A 16,580-nucleotide genomic window follows, 5' to 3' on the forward strand; every position below is an offset into this window, starting at 1 on the left:
AGGCCAGCCACAGGCTCAATCTGGTGCGTGAGGCCAGATCTGTGGGTTGGATTTGGCATGTAGACCAATCCCATGTGCTAGATCTGGCAAGTCAGCAACATGGAAGTCCTCGACTTCAGGAAAGCTGAATTTGACAAGCTCAGGAGGCTTGTCAGTGAGGCCCTAAGGGACCATGACCCTAGGGAGAGGGGAGTTCAAGAAGAGTAGTTGCTCCTTAAGGAAGCGATCCTCCATACACAAGCTAATTCTATTCCATCTCAGAGGAAAGGCCACAAGAGGGCAAAGCAGTTCCCCTGGCTATCCAGGGACCTACCAGATCTCCTGAGGCTAAAAAGGAAGGCCTACAAAGGATGGAGGATGGGATTCACCTCCAAGGAGGATTATTCTGCAATGGTCTGAGCAAACCAGGAAAGTCAAGGCTGCAACTGAACTCCAACTATCTTTGAGCATCAAAGACAATAAAAAGGCCTTTTTCAGATACGTGGGGAGCCGGAGGAAAAGCAAGGGCAACACTGGACCCCTGCTAAACCAGATGGGACAACTGACAACTGAAGCCCAGGGAAAATCCAATTTATTAAATGGGTACTTTGCATCTGTCTTTCGTCAGTCCCATGGGATGCCCATGCCCACTACAGGACAGGGAGGTCCAGGTGAGGGAGATCCCCTGCCCTGTATTAATTCTGACCTCATGTAGGAACACCTCGAGAAGCTGGATACCTTCAAGTCAGCCAGCCCTGACAATCTACACCCCAGGGTACTCAAGGAGCTGGCGAGCATCATAGCCCAGCCTCTGGCATGGATCTTTGAAAACTCTTGGCACTCTTGTGTAGTGCCCGAAGACTGGAAGAAGGCCAATGTGGTGCCCATCTTGAAGAAAGGGAGGAAAGTGGATCTGGGTAACTATAGGCCCATCAGCCTGACTTCTGTCCCACGGAAGATCTTAGAAAAGTTTATTAAAGAGGCCATCCTTATTGGACTGGCTGACACCAACATCCTAAGAGATAGCCATCCCGGGTTTGTTGCGGGTAGGTCTTGCCTGACCAATCTCATTTCCTTCTATGTCCAGGTAACCTATCACCCGGACAAGGGGGAAGAGATTGATGTCATATATCTTGACTTCAAAAACGCCTTCAATCTGGTATCCCATGATCACCTCTTGCCAACCTGGCCAATTGTGGCCTGGGGTGCACCACAATCTGCTGGCTGGAAAATTGGCTCTGTGGTCAGACCCAGAAGTTAGTAATTGATGGAAGTCAGTCATCATGGTGTCCTGTGACCAGTGGGGTCCCCCAAGGCTCTGTCCTTGGACCCATATTGTTCAACATCTTCATTAATGATGTGGACATTGGAGTCAGGAGTGGACTGGCCAAGTTTGCCGATGACACCAAACTTTGGGGCAAAGCATCCATGCCAGAAAAAAGGCGGGTGATCCAGGCTGACCTGGACAGGCTCAGCAAATGGGTGGATGAGAACCTGATGATGTTTAACACCAAAAAATGCAAAGTTCTCCACCTTGGGAAGAAAAACCTGCAGCATCATTATAGGCTCAGCAGTGCTATGCTGGCTAGCACTATGGAAGAAAGAGACTTGGCGGTCATCATTGACTGCAAGATGAACAGGAGCCTGCAATGCGATGCTGCAGCTAGTAAAGCAACCTAAATGCTGGCTTGCATCTATAGATGTTTCTCAAGCAAATCCCAGGATGTCATTCTCCCCTTGTACTCAGCTTTGGCAAGGCCACAGCTGGAGTACTGCATCCAGTTTGGGGCTCCACAATTCAAGAAGGATGTGGACAAGCTTAAGAGAGTCCAGAGAAGAGCCACGCACATGATCAGAGGTCAGGAAAACAGACTGTCACGGGGTGGGGCCCGCGAGCGGCCGTGAGCTCACTAGCGCCCCCTTGCCGTGCCAATTAGGGTGATCGGCACCCTCTACTCACCTGCCATGTCTTTGATGTTGAGGTTCAGAATCAAGGGAGGCTGCCTACTTACACTTATGACACCTTGCTGGTATCACCTCCGTTCCAAAGTGGGGTACTCTCACCCCAGCCTTATGGGCACTGCGTGCCTCCAAACCTCCCCGTTAGCATGCCCCAAGCCTCACAGCTGTTTGTGGACAATATCCGGTCCTTGTGTCCCTATGCCCTGTCTCCCCACCAGCGCCCCTAGCCTGGCGCTCCTGGGCTTGCCTCGCCCAGGTACTCTTTCAACGCCACAGCCCTCAGGGCCTTTTGCCCACCTCTGGGCTTTCCCGCCCCTCTTGGGGTCTCTGCCGTGCCTCTCGCCCCTCTAGGGTCTGTTGCCACGCTCACCGCACTTGCCGCCCACTCTGGGGCCTCACCTACTCTGGGGCCTCTCTCGCCCCTCTCAGGGTCTTTGGCCATGCTCACTGAGCTTGCTGCCCCCTCTCGGGCCTATACCGTGCTCCTAGCGCTTGCCGCCCTCTCTGGGGGTTTCAGCCACTCTGGGGCCCCTCTCAGGGTCTTTGGCTGCGCTCACCACACCTCTCGGGGTCTTTGCAGGGCTCACCGTGCCTCTCGCCCACTCTGGAGCCTCACCCACTCTGGAGCCTATACTGCGCTCCTCGCGCTGCGCATCTCTCGCACTTGGGGCTCAGGTGGCCATAGCTGTGCCTGGCCCCTTGACCCTTTCTTTGGTCGTTTGCCCCACTGGGCAAACTGTCGCTCTCATGGGCTGGGGTCCAAACCCCGTACACCACGGCACTCTGGTGCAAACAGTTGTGCCCCACTGGCACTGTGCCCCTGCTGGTCACCGGGAACCCCCCAAGCTGCTGGGGAGCTCCCATGAGGCCTCCTCTTACCCCTACAGCCTCACCCGGTCCTCCAGTGTAACTATAACACAAGCCTAGCCAACTGGCTATAACACAAACACCACAGAGCCTCCCTGCTCATAATGTAAACTCCAAGCCCTTCTCAGCCTTCCAACCCTACCTCCCTTCAGGGTGTTCTCGTCCCTAGCATCATCGCAGCCGGTCAGCAAGGTAAAGCAGCAACCCCCAACTCAGGCAGCTCAGCTCAGCTGCAGAGCTCCTGCTCCTGCAGCCGCCAGAAGGGAACTGCTAGCTAGGCTTTGGCCTCACTGTTTATAAGGGCCCGGCCCTGCCCCCTCCTGGCCACATGACCTGCCTGGTTGCCCTAGCAACCCCCATCTGTGTTGCTCCATGGTGCTTCAGCAGCCCCATTCCTCCTGCTAGTAGCAGGCACCCTGGTGCCCTGCTGCACCTCTCCCCTTCCTGGGCTGAGCCTCCTTAGAAGCGGGGCGGGGGAGTGCCCCGCGACACTCCCCTTTAAATTTTGTGACTCACCAGGCCGGTCTGCTGTTTTCCAAGTGGTGTTATTACTCCCAGGTCCATTCTGTTCTTGGGTTTTCTTCAGCATTCGGGAGAACATAAACTGGAGGCGGAGGTTTTAAGGCGCCTCCTACTCACCTTTTACCCAAAGGCACATCATGTGGGAATTACTGGGGTTTACCTGCCACAGGTAGCCCCCCCCACATTAGCTACCCTTGGTAGATCGCCTACCTTACCGGCTGCTCTTCTGCCTGTTCTCGGCTGTCTCCACTCTCTTCCCACCCACCTGGGACCTTCGCTCCCGAGGGTCTGTCGTGTTCTTGATCTTTCGTGATCTGCCTGGATATCCTGGAGTCTTCCCCATATTTCCTATTGGGAGCTCCGTGCCTTTTGGGCGTCTTCTTTTCTCCAAAATTCTACCCGGCCCTGGCCCGTGTACTTTCCTCTAGGCCCTTTATAAATGCGCACAAAGGCCACCTTTCCAACTTTCTCCTCAATGCTCTTTCTAAGGGTTTCCCACGTAACCTGTTCCAATATACCACGCATATATAAATACGGTCTGTTCTCAGGCCCTAGTTTTCGCCCAACTAAATGTTCTTCCCTCCTCTGTTCATATGCCTGGGCTCCATTTTTCTTTTGGGATGGCCTCACTCCCCTGGTCCTGTCCCCAATCCTCTGCTCGTCTAGCCCTAGGTGCATGTCTATCGGTGCACAACCCCCGTCCTTTGGACATGGGGTCGTCCCCCTTAGAAAAGGGGAAAGAAAAGGCCTCTCTGTCTCTCCCTCTACTGGGCCCAATGATTCTTGCCATCCTGAGCTAGGGGATATTCTCTCTCGCTTGCCCTGCCCTTGGGCCATGTTCTCCACCTGGGTTTCTAGTTGGCTCAGTCTTTGTGAATGGAGCTCTTGCCACTGGGTCCACTTCAGCTCCCAGTGTTCTAGGAGGGCTGATTGGATCTTCTTAAACCAGACCTCTCCTCGCTGCCCTTTGAGGCCCTCCTCCCGGGTGCTCCTCTCCAACCCTTTTGCCCTGCCTTGCTCCTTGGAGCCCTCTGGATTTTGGTTGCTGGGAGGTTCCTTCTTCCACGGACCTTGTGAAAGGACAGCCTGGAGGTCTTTAACTCATGCCTCAGTTTGCCTTAGGGCTTCTATAAGCAACCTTCTCTCCTGGAGTTCCAGTTGTGTGGCTCCCACATACTCTGCTAGTAGGCCTTGAAAACCCCCCAACTTTCCCGCTAGGCTGTCTGTGTTCACCCTGGTTTGTGATTCCTGTTGACGCCCGCTCTCCTCTCTACACCTCTCAACCTCTTGGAACTGGCTGAGTTCCAAGGCCACTTGGCTCTTTATCTCTAAGAGCTCTTCCCTCAGGGTTTGCAGTTCTCTCTGCAACTGACCCTGTTCAGTGATAAGACACGTCTCTTTGGCCTGACTTTCAGCTAGGAGAGACTTAAGTGTCTGGGTCTGTCCCTCAAAACAGTCTTTTACTGTCTGCAGACTCTGCACTTGTTCCTTTAGCTCCTCCTGCTCCTTCTTAACGGCTGCTCTCTCTCTGGCTAATTGTCCCTCGAGGTCTTCCACCTTCTGCTTGAGCGGGCTCACAGTCTCTATGACCTGCACTCCCCGACTTGTTAGGGTCATGGCCTTTCGCACCTCCACTTCCCTAACCTCACGAACCTCCAGGGTCAGTTGGTTATTGGCCTCCCAGAGCCCCTGTATCTCCTTTTCCAATATTTGTTTCTCCCCCTGTAACTGTTCATAATTTTCCAAGAAGGCTTTTACTTTTTCCATCTCCTGCTTCATTATTGTGCTCTCTTTCTCTATTTGGGCCCGGGATTGGTTCCGCTCTTCCCGTAGCTGCCTACCTCCTGTTCAGCCTCCAGACAGCCTTCCTGCCACTTCTCTCTGTCTGCCTGTAGCTCTTCTATCTCCATTATGTGGCCACGGGTTTCCCTCTGAAGGGCTCCTATTAAATCCTTTGCTACCTCCAACTTCCGTTGCATCTGTAGCTGTTCCTCTGTTGGGGTTCTGCCTGCCTCAAGAGCCTGATCCTTCCAATTCCCCAACTCTGCCTCCATGTGGCACAGTTTATCCTCCCTGACCTGGCTTTTCTTAGCATCCTGGGCCATTACTCATTCTAATTCCTTAGTTTTCTCCACTTCAGCGGCTAGGAGGCATCTCAGTTCTTTTACAGCCCCATCCCTTTTTCCTGACACTACCTGTCGTTCAAGGGCCGCGGCTCTCATCTCAGCTCTTTCTTTCAGAGCCCTAACCAATCCCAACTCCTGTTCCAGGCGAGCTACCGTCTCTTCTAGCTCACTCATTCTTAATCCCCACGCCAGCATTTCTGGCCCTTGTCCTTCTAGAGGCCCTTTCTGGTCTCTATCTATGCCAACCTCCATCCACTGACTCAAGGCCTCAGTCTTCTCCCGGCCATCCGCATAATAGGCATCCATACCTGGTTCTGCCGCGGGGTCTGTGGTAAACCCCCTTTACTGCCACGTCCTCATCTCAGCCCAACTCTGGGTTCGTTCTTCCCCCCCCAGGGAACACAGGTTTCTGACCCATGCACGGACGGTTTCCCGGCCAATGCACCACTTTGTCATGGGTGGGGCCCCCAAGCGGCCGTGAGCTCGCTAGCGCCCCCTTGCCATGCCCATTAGGGTGATCCAGCACCCTCTACTTGCCCGCCACGTCTTTGATGTTGAGGTTCAGAATCAAGGGAGGCTGCCTACTTACACCTATGACACCTTGCTGGTATCACCTCCGTTCCAAAGTGGGGTACTCTCACCCCAGCCTTATGGGCAGTGCGTACCTCCAAACCTCCCCTTTAGCACGTCCCAAGCCTCACAGCTGTTTGTGGATGATATCCAGCCCTTGTGTCCCTATGCCCTGTCTGGCGCCTCTGGGCCTGTCTCCCCACCAGTGCCCCTAGCCTGGCGCCCCTAGGCTTGCCTCACCAAGGTACTCTTTCAACGCCCCAGCCCTCAGGGCCTTTTGCCCACCTCTGGGCTTCCCCGCCCCTCTCGGGGTCTCTGCCACGCCTCTAGCGCCTCTCAGGGTCTCTGCCACGCCTCTAGCGCCTCTCAGGGTCTGTTGCCATGCCTCTAGCGCCTCTCAGGGTCTGTTGCCATGCCTCTAGCGCCTCTCGCCCCTTTCGGGGTCTTTTGCCATGCTCACTGCACTTGCTGCCCACTCTGGGGCCTCACCCACTCTGGGGCCTCTCTTGCCCCTCTCAGGGTCTTTGGCCGCACTCACTGCACTTGCTGCCCCCTCTTGGGCCTATACTGTGCTCCTAGTGCTTGCCGCCCTCTCTGGGGGTTTCACCCACTCTGGGGCCCCTCTCGGTGTCTTTGCAGCACTCACTGCACCTCTCACCCACTCTGGGGCCTTGCCCACTCTGGGGCCTATACTGCACTCCTCGCACTGCGCATCTCCTGTGCTTGGGGCTTAGGTGGCCATAGCTGTGCCTGGCCCCTTGACCCTTTCTTTGGTCGTTTGCCCCACTGGGCAAACTATCGCCCTCATGGGCTGGGGTCCAAACCCTGTACACCACGCCACTCCAGCGCAAACAGTCGTGCCCCACTGGCACTGTGCCCCTGCTGGGCACCGGGAACCCCCAAGCTGCTGGGGAGCTCCCGTGAGGCCTCCTCTCACCCCTCCAGCCTCACCCGGTCCTCCAGTGTAACTATAACACAAGCCTAGCCAACTGGCTATAACACAAACACCACAGAGCTTCCCTGCTCGTAATGTAAACTCCAAGCCCCTCTTGGGCATCCACCCCTACCTCCCTTCAGAGTGTTTTCATCCCTAGCATCATTGCAGCCGGTCGGCAAGGTAAAGCAGCAACCCCCAACTCAAGCCGCTCAGCTCAGCTCTGCTCCTGCTCCTGCTCCTGCTCCTGCTCCTGCTCCTGCTCCTGCTCCTGCTCCTGCTCCTGCTCCTGCTCCTGCTCCTGCTCCTGCTCCTGCTCCTGCTCCTGCTCCTGCGGCCACCAGAAGGTAACTGCTAGCTAGGCTTTGGCCTCGCTGTTTATAAGGGCCCAGCCCTGCCCCCTCCTGGCCACATGACCTGCCTGGTTGCCCTAGCAACCCCCATCTGTGTTGCTCCATGGCGCTTCAGCAGCCCCATTCCTCCTGCTAGTAGCAGGCACCCTGGTGCCCTGCTACACAGACCTTATGATGACAGGCTGAGAGCCATGGGGCTCTTTAGCCTGGAAAAGTGCAGGCTCAGGGGTGATCTGATGGCCACCTATAAGTTTATCAGGGGTGACCACCAGGATCTGGGGGTACATGTGTGCACCAGAGCGCCCCAAGGGATGGTGAGATCAAACGGTCATAAACTACTGAAAGACCATTTCAGGCTGGACATAAGGAAGAATTTCTTTACTGTCCGAGCCACCAAGGTCTGGAACAGCCTGCCAGCGGAGGTGGTTCAAGCACCTACATTGAACACCTTCAAGAGCAAATTGGATGCTTATCTTGCTGAGATCCTATGACCACAGCTGACTTCCTGCCCTTTGGGTGGGGGGCTGGACTCAATGATCTTCTGAGGTCCCTTCCAGCCCTAATGTCTATGAAATGTATGAAATCTATGAAAACCTCAGTCAGGAGACTGAGATCAGTCAGCGATCAGTGAGGATCTTGGTCTAATGGACAGGACTAGAAGAAGCAGGCTGGGTCCTGTCCATGGGGCACACAGGAACTTCAGTACTGAAAGTCCTGTGAAGTGTGCTCCAGAGAATAAAATGGCTTCAGGCTTTTATAGCCCACAGCTGCAGCTAGAAGCTACTACAGAGACAGCCCAGGCCTGTGGGAGGAGGGCTTCCATCCAGAAGCCCTGGGGCTGTGCTCCAGCCAGAACCCTAGTTGCTGGGCAGATGTAGCATTAAAGTCCCTGCATTAATGTGTATAAATACATCCCCACATGTGTTAATGCATTTTAACTAATCGTGCCTAAATTTGATACTTGCTTTATGCAGGTATTCCATTTAGGCAGGATTAGTCTAAATTCACCATTTTGAAGGCACAGTAAGGGTATGCACGTGTAGACATGAGCCTTTTATACACCTTAAATTGGGCTAATGTAAATTAAATGTGCACGTGTAGACACACCTTGTCTGTAAGAAGTTGCCATGACTTGGGATGCTAGGATGAGAGAATGTGTTTTCACCAATATAAGGCATATGAATAAAGTCTCAAAGAACTAAGATTATTTAGTTTAGAAAAAGATCAGAGAGTCATCAAACCCACTCTCTTCCCCTCTCAAAACTTCAAATACCTTGAGTGATTATAAAGAGGATAGAAAAGGTGCCTATTATTTGTGTCTGCAAAAGGAAGAACAGGAGCAGTGGTCTAAGGCTGCAGCAAGGGTGACTTAGATTGGATATTAGGAAATTTTTTCTCACTGTGAGGATGGTTAAACATTGGAACAGGCTAACCAGAAAAGTGGTGAAATCTCCATCCTTGGAAGTTTATAAGAGCAGGTTGGACAGACATTTGACTAGGGAGTTTAGTCAAGCATAATCCTGCCTTGAGCAGAAGATTGGGTTAGACCTTCTAAGGTCCTTTCTAACCCTGCTTATTTATTGTTGGCTACAAAGGACCAACACATGGGATAGTAAATTCCAATGTATTGTACAGGACATGGAGTTAATCATGAAGGGTACTGGTCACCTTAACACACACTGACACACACGTACACATGCACATACAACTTCTGCAGAGCACCGAGGTGCTGGGGTCTGCTATCAATGGCCAGTCGAACCTTTCTCCGAGGCGATGTCTTCTCCAGAAGGGGGTCACTGGCTTGTCCTTCTGGTTGATAGGTCAGGTGCTGATCAGATTGAAGAAGAAAGAGGGCACCACTGGGGGTCATGCTTCGCTGCCTTTAGCCCTCTCTGGCAAACTTTTGTGATCCCCCAGCCTTTGGGCTTGCCCAATCCAGAGGTCTCTGACCCTCATGTGATGTTCATTGATGAATGTTTCATGACAGGTGTCATTCACCAGGGTCTCTGTGTGCAGTTCTGGGAGTGATTTTGATTGATTCAGCAGTGGTATTGTTCTAGGTTACAGGAATAGTCAATAGGGTGGGTGCTCAATTCCATGAACCAGTCTTCAGCTTTGATTAGTTTAAATGGATACATTGTTGCACTTATAATAGAGCTTCAGGCACTGATGTTGATACTTTCCTTTTGTCAACTTGCAGCTAGGAGCTGCTAATTGCCACTTGTTAACTTGTAACCAGAGCTGGTTATGCCTATTATTCAATCACCCATTCATCTCAGACTTAACTCTCATTTACTCAGGAGATCAGCCCAATACAGAGAAAGGTGGCAATACAATTCCTCTAATTACAATTGCAGTGCAATCAGCAATTCTACTACTACAAGGTAAGACTTACTGTAAAAGAGAAATACATTAATTAAGAGTTAAAAAATATAAAATACAATGCCATGGAACAATGTGAGAAAGATGTAGAATAACACAATGTACAAAACATAGTATCCTAAACAATACCTTTTAAAATACAATTTCATATCCTATAAAATACCTATTAAAATACAATGTCATCACTTTTATTCTTATAATGGAAGGAGAAGAGAGGAGGGGGAAAGGAGGAAGGAAGAAAAGGTAGAAGGCGAAAAGAAGAAAAGAGGCACCAAAGGGGAGTGTAGGCAAAGGGGCTTCCTGTTACACTTTGATGTGATAATGTATTCTTAATATTTAGATTAATTATCTTTATTTAGGCAAACTAAATATAGCAAAACTGAATCAACTTATGGTTCAACAGGATACGAGGAACACAACATATGATAAATCTCCCAGGACATCTTTTTTGGTCTGTCTGGGCAAGTTCTACATTTTCATAAATGTGCCATAGTTACTGCATGTTAATTTAGTACATGTATAATCAAGTACTAAATCAATGCACAGTAACTGGTGTTACTGCAGAGCTGTGCCAGCACATGTGTCTTTAGTGATGCTACTGTGCAGTAGCATAATAATACTGGCAATAGCTTATTAGCACTGTTCATACTGTGATACGCTGCTGTGAAGTATTATTAGGCAACTGAGCAGTTAGCATCTTGTGTAGATGTGCCCTTTGATTCTGTAAGCCTCTCTTGTCTTAATTATAGTGGTACTATGGAAATGTAACACAATAATAAATATTAAATTGTTCACTACAGAGCTTTCCAGTCAGAGCACAGTATCCTACCTACCAGATAGAGCACTGTAAAGTTATTGACATGTGTCAAGACATTTCATCATAAAGTATATACACTGACCAAAATTCTCTCACTGTTGTATTCCTCCACCCCCCTACCCTTCTTTTTATTGTTCTCTCTGCATCCATCCTAACTCACTGCAGTAGAAACCATCCTTTATTCTGTGTTTGTATAATGTCTATGACTGGGCTCCCTTCTGCTACAGTAATATAAACACAGTCCTATATTCAAAACAATTTCCTCTGTGCTTATATCTTCTACTACCTTTAAATTAAGAGAGATATGAAGACCTAACTGTTTATACTCCACAAATATTGCTATCCAAGCCAAAAAATCATGGCCAAATTCTCTTCTTACTTACCCCAGAGTAAATGGGCAGTAGCTCCACCAAAGGCAACAGTATAATACTATAATAAATTTGAAAAGTTCTTAATTTTTAATAAATATTCCCTTAAGTAAATATCTTTAAAATGCAAAGACGATTGAAATTTGAATGCTAAAATGATTGCATTATGGAACAAATTAGGTCTTTGAAATTTTTTTTAAGTGTTTCCCTGTAATTTTTATAATTACTCTGTGGGAACCAGTTCTTAACACATAAATACACACAAGTTCACTCTTCTCCCCAACCAAGAAAACAAATCTGCTTCTCTCCCAGCACCTCAGGAACTCAACTTAAGTCAAACAACTCAGGGCATTTTGTGGTTTTCAACTAAATGCTGTTTTTTCACTGCAGTTGGTGACTTCGGGTAGGCTTTTTTATTCTAAGCTGTTGCCTTACATGCTGTGAAAAATGAAGTGCACCTTTTAATTCTTAGACTCAGCTACACAATGGGACTATAGAAAAAGCAGAAATATTAGTGAGGACTGCAGACCAGATGAGTAATAAAATAATACAATAGAAAAGATGCCCTGCACTCCTCCTATAGACCTGTCCTTTCACTCCCCAAAACCAAGTCCCATGACAACAGGTATGCTGTTCCTCTAGAGTTAGTAGCTGGCATGAAGCTGTAGCTTCTTCCTTAGGCTAGTTGGCACATGTGTGCTGGCTAACTGGCTGCTCCTCACATCCTTTGCTCTGGATGCTCCTTTGCCTGTCTACCTTCACCAGTTGAGACTTTTGCATGGTCCTGGAAGAAATAAGATGGACAAGTCCCTCCAAGGTTTGAGGTTTGATGGAAGTGTATAGTCAGAGGTTGCCTTGACATAACCACCTCTTCCACTTATCTCACTAGTCTGCTACTGCCACTATTAGCTTCTTTCTCTGAGTCCCTTCTCTATTTTATCATCATTCCCACAGAAATGTCATGCCTCCAGTTTCTGTTCCACTCCACATGTGTCTCTGTTACTTCTACAGTTGTGTTAATTGAACCAACTTTTCCCTGTCAACACTCTATATATCAAACTTTTTATCTTCTACCACACATGCCCTCTACCTCTGCCATCTCCCATGGTTATGTATATATCCATACTCTTCTCCCCACAACATGCAGCTATAATTCCTTTTCTTTCTTTGCTCTATATCTTCTCCTCCTGTACACATGCCTCCAACTTACTTACTTCCTTTTCTCACTCATATGTCCAACCCTGTGCTCATTCAGTAAGGGACCCACACTTTCTCTGACCTTCTTCTTGTTGCTAACATATGTGTAGAAACCCTTCCTGTAACCATTCACATCCCTTGCTAGTTGTAAGTTCAATTGCTCTTTCATAGATTTCATTTCATAGACATTTGAGCTGGAAGGTACCCTAGAGGATCATCAAGTCCAGCCCCCCACCCCAGGGGTAGGAAGTCAGCAGGGATCATAGGATCCCAGCAAGATAAGCAACCAAATGTGTTTTGAAGGGATTCAAAGCGGGTGCTTGAACCGCCTCAGGTGGCAGTCTGTTCCAAACCTTGGGGGCCCTACAGTGAAGCAGTTCTTTCTTATGCCCAGCCTGAACCAGTCACAGTGGAGTTTGTGACCGTTCGAACTTGTGATCCTTTGGTGCACTCTGGTGAACAGACATTCCCCCAGATCCTGGTGGTCACCCCTGATAAACTTATAGGTGGCCACCAAATCACCACCAAGCCTGCGCTTTTCCAGGCTGAAGAGTCCCATGGCTCTCAGCCTCTCATCATTAGGCCTGCTTTCCTGACCTCTCATCATGCATGTGGATATCCTCTGTACCCTCTCAAGCTTCTCCACATCCTTTTTGAATTGTGGAGCCCAAAACTGGACACAGTACTCCAGCTACGGCCTCACCAAGGCCGAGTACAGCAGGAGAATGACGTCCTGGGATCTGCTTGAGAAGCATCTATGGAAGCAAGCCAGTGCTTTGCTTGCTTTACTAGGCACAGCATCACATTGAAGGCTCATGTTCATCTTGTAGTCAACCATGACCCCCAAGTCCCTTTCATCTGTAATGTTAACCAACGTAGCACTACTGAGCCTATAAGCATGGTGCAGGTTTTGCCTTCCATGGTGGAGAACCTTGCATTTTTCAATGTAGAACACCATCAAGTTCTCATCCGCCCTTTTCATGAGTCTGTCCAGATCTGCCTGGATCATCCTCGTGCCCTCAGGTGTGGATGCTTTACCCCAGAGTTTGGTGTCATCGGCAAACTTGGCCAGTCCACTTCTGACACCAATGTCCATATCATTGATGAAGATGTTAAACAATATAGGCCCTAGGACAGAGCCTTGTGGGACCCCATTAGTCACAGCATACCAAGATGATTGACTCCCGTCGACCACCACCCTCTGGGTCCTACCTCAGAGCCAGTTCCCCAGCCAGTGGATTGTGGTGACATCAAGGCTGCAGTTAGCCAGTTTAGCCAAGAGGTGATCGTGGGATACCAGATCAAGGGCTTTTTTAAAGTCAAGGTATATGAAGCTGATCTCTTCCCCCTTGTCCAGGTGATACATCACCTGGTCATAAAAGGAAATGACTTCATCCTTGCATGCCCAAGCAATATTCTTATACTCCTCTGAAGTTTTGTGCAAACTTCTTGTAAGCTTCCTTTTTGTGTTTATGCTCACCAAAAAGTTCTCTGCTAAGCCAAGCTAGTTGCTTGCCACTTTTGCTAGTTTTCCTGCACATCAAAATGGTTTGTTCCTGCAGTCTCAGCCAGCTCTCCTAGACTCCTTTCCCCCTCAGACTGGCCTCCCAGGGGATCCTGCCAGTCAGTTCTCTGAGAGAGTCAAATTTTGATTTTCTAAAGTCTGGTGAAAAGATCTGTGAGCAAGCACTGGACTTCCATACACAGGTGTCACACTGCATTGTGAGCAGCCAGGTCTGGGACTACTTGAAGATACAAGTACTGATCAGAATCAGAAGAAACAAGCAGAATTCAGGTACAAGCCTGAATTTGGAAACCAAGTCAATCTGAAGGCAGGGTTTAGGAACAAGATGAGGCAAGAAGCTGAGAGACCAGGCAGAAAGCAGAGTCAGAGGGGAAGCCCAGCTAAAAAACAGGCAGAGACTAAGCCAGAAGAAATAGCAATAATCTGAAATCAGGGTTAACACTATTGCCCAGCCACTTTCTTTTTTCAGGGGCTTATATAAGGGAAGTAGAGGATCAGCTAACTCTGACTGACCACTCCACTGAGTGGGTAGAGGGCTTGGGCCTGACGGAGGTTTAAGGTCAGCCTTACCCAGGCTGAGTGGTTGATCAGAGGGCGGCAAGCTAGGCTGAATGGTCCTAAAGACTATCTTGATGCCCTAGTTCAAGGCCAAACCTTGATAACAGGGAAGGGTAGCTTAATAGACAGCATACAATATACTATGCTACAAAGAGGGAGAACAACTTGTTCAAACCCATTTAGTTACTTACGAACATAGAAGATAGTTCTGAGCTTAATCCACTCTTGCTTCTTCAGTGTTGTATCAACATAAAGAAACATTTTTAAAAAAAACCTGTACTTTGTAGTATGCAACATTTTTATTCCAGTAATAAATAAATAAATAAATAAATGAAAGCAGATCACAAGCTGGCCTTTTAATCTGTAGTGTGTCATTTTCTTCTAAAAATGAATGTGAAACATGCTTTTCACTTCTCTCCACATGTCTCACAATTCTGCAATCCCATCTAATGTATTTTTATAGGCAATTCTTGTTCTCTCATTAAAAACTCAAGTTAAAATGCATATTTTATCATGTTAGTGTCCAGATTACACTTGGAATACATACTAAGTAAAGGTTAATATTATATTAATATTGGAAAAAGCAACTTATGAACAGGTGTAAACCATTTATTCTGTGTTCCAGTTCTACGTGTGTATGTTTCATTACTATTACAATTTCTTTTGGCACAGAAGAGTAGAATTTCCATAAAGCAAATGTCCACAAAACCACAATACAAAATATTTAAAGGGTGCAGACAGACATTCAGCATCCCCCTCCCCCTTTCACTAACTGTACTTTTGATTAGAGCAGTCCCTACGGGTGTGGGGGCCCAGGGCATATCAGCCTGTGTGGGGAGGGTGGCAAGAGGCTGGAGCCAGTGGAGTGGGGGGTAGGTGGTGAGTGGCCAGAGCCAGCTGAGTGCAGCGGGGGTGGGTGGTGAGTGTCCAGAGACAGTGGAGCAGGAGGGTGGGGGGGGGAGCCAGCAGTGCTCAGTGGCAACGCGTAGCGGCCATGGTGGGGCCTATACAACATTGACTGAAGGGTCCCCCAAAGTGTGGATCCAGGGCCAATTGCCCCAATTTGCCCCCCACTAGAGATGGCCCTGCTTTCCATAAAGTGCCATGAGTTAGTCCCTGCCAACCCAATACAGTTTTGCTTGTTGGGTCAGGGGGGTGTACTTGCTTCAGACTGGTCAAAATTGACCCACACCAAGTACTTCCAGCCCCAGAAAGGGGCAACTGGGCAGAGAATCAAGGTTCAGGGGGCCAAAGACACTGAGAGACTCTCCTCCCAACGCCCACCTGCAGAATAGTCAGAAGTGCAGAATCATCAGGGAGAAGCTACAGGTGGTCAGAGGATGACTGCTGGAGTAATTTTCATCATGGGGAATGCAACCAGCAGAGAGGCAGCTGATTAGAAGCCACTGGAGATAAGTAGGTGTGGGGAAAGGGAGTGGGAAGTCCCAGGAGATTCAAACCCTCCTTGAGGGTAGGACTGCTCTCTAGAGCCTTAAGGGGACTGTGTTTGGTTAATCTTTGGGGTTTTTTGATCTGTTTCTTATATCAGCTGAGGGTTTGGGTTTTTTTTCCTTTCTGGACTTGGACTCATTTCCTTATCACTAAGGGGCCCAGATACAGATTTAGACTTAAAGGGGCAGCATCTCATATACAGAGCTGGTCTATGGGACAATTGTGAGGATAGCTGGGCATGGCCCATGAGACTTTTTGCTCTGGAACTGAAGATCAAGGGAGTGGTAAGGATGGGGTGTAGAGGAGGAGGAGCCCCATAAGGCGACCTATCAGGTAATCTGATGTGATCCTTCGCCAGGGAACCAACTCCTGGATCATTAAGTCAACATCTAATTCATGGTGGATGAGAAGACAACATCAGGGAGGGGCTGAGGGTAATCATAACACATCCTTAGCCAGATTGTACATGGATAAGACATAAACTTAGCAAAGACCAAGACCTTACCAGACCTATTGTCAACAGGGAGATCAAGCCTGCCTGCACTCACCCTCCTGGTCAGCAGGTCAGAGTGCTCAAGCAGCCTCTGAGGAGGCAGTCAAACTGCCTCCCCCACCCCTCCCCTTCCTCCCAGCTTCAAGGCTGTCAGCAGGGAGGGAGACAGGAGGGGGAAGGGGGGATAGGGAAGGGAGCAGCAGTGAAATGCCAACTGGGCTTTTCCAGGACTGAGTTAGAAGTGGGGGTGGATCAGAGCCCCCTGCCTTGCGGCCTCCTCAACATCTGCCGCTGGGGTACTGGGGGAGCTGGGCCTGTGAGCTAGAGGGTGTCTGATCCACCCTCCAGCCCAGGTCAGGCAAAGCCCATTTGGCACTCCCTGCTGATCCTTTCTGCCCAGAAGCAGGAAACCCCCTCACTTTGAGGGCCTGGCCTGGCTTCACACAGTGCCCTTGCTAGGGGCCTGGGGATGGCA

This window comes from Crocodylus siamensis, chromosome 1 (assembly GCF_052110815.1).
Source record: "Crocodylus siamensis isolate JL-2025a chromosome 1, ASM5211081v1, whole genome shotgun sequence".
NCBI classification, from domain to species: domain Eukaryota; kingdom Metazoa; phylum Chordata; order Crocodylia; family Crocodylidae; genus Crocodylus; species Crocodylus siamensis.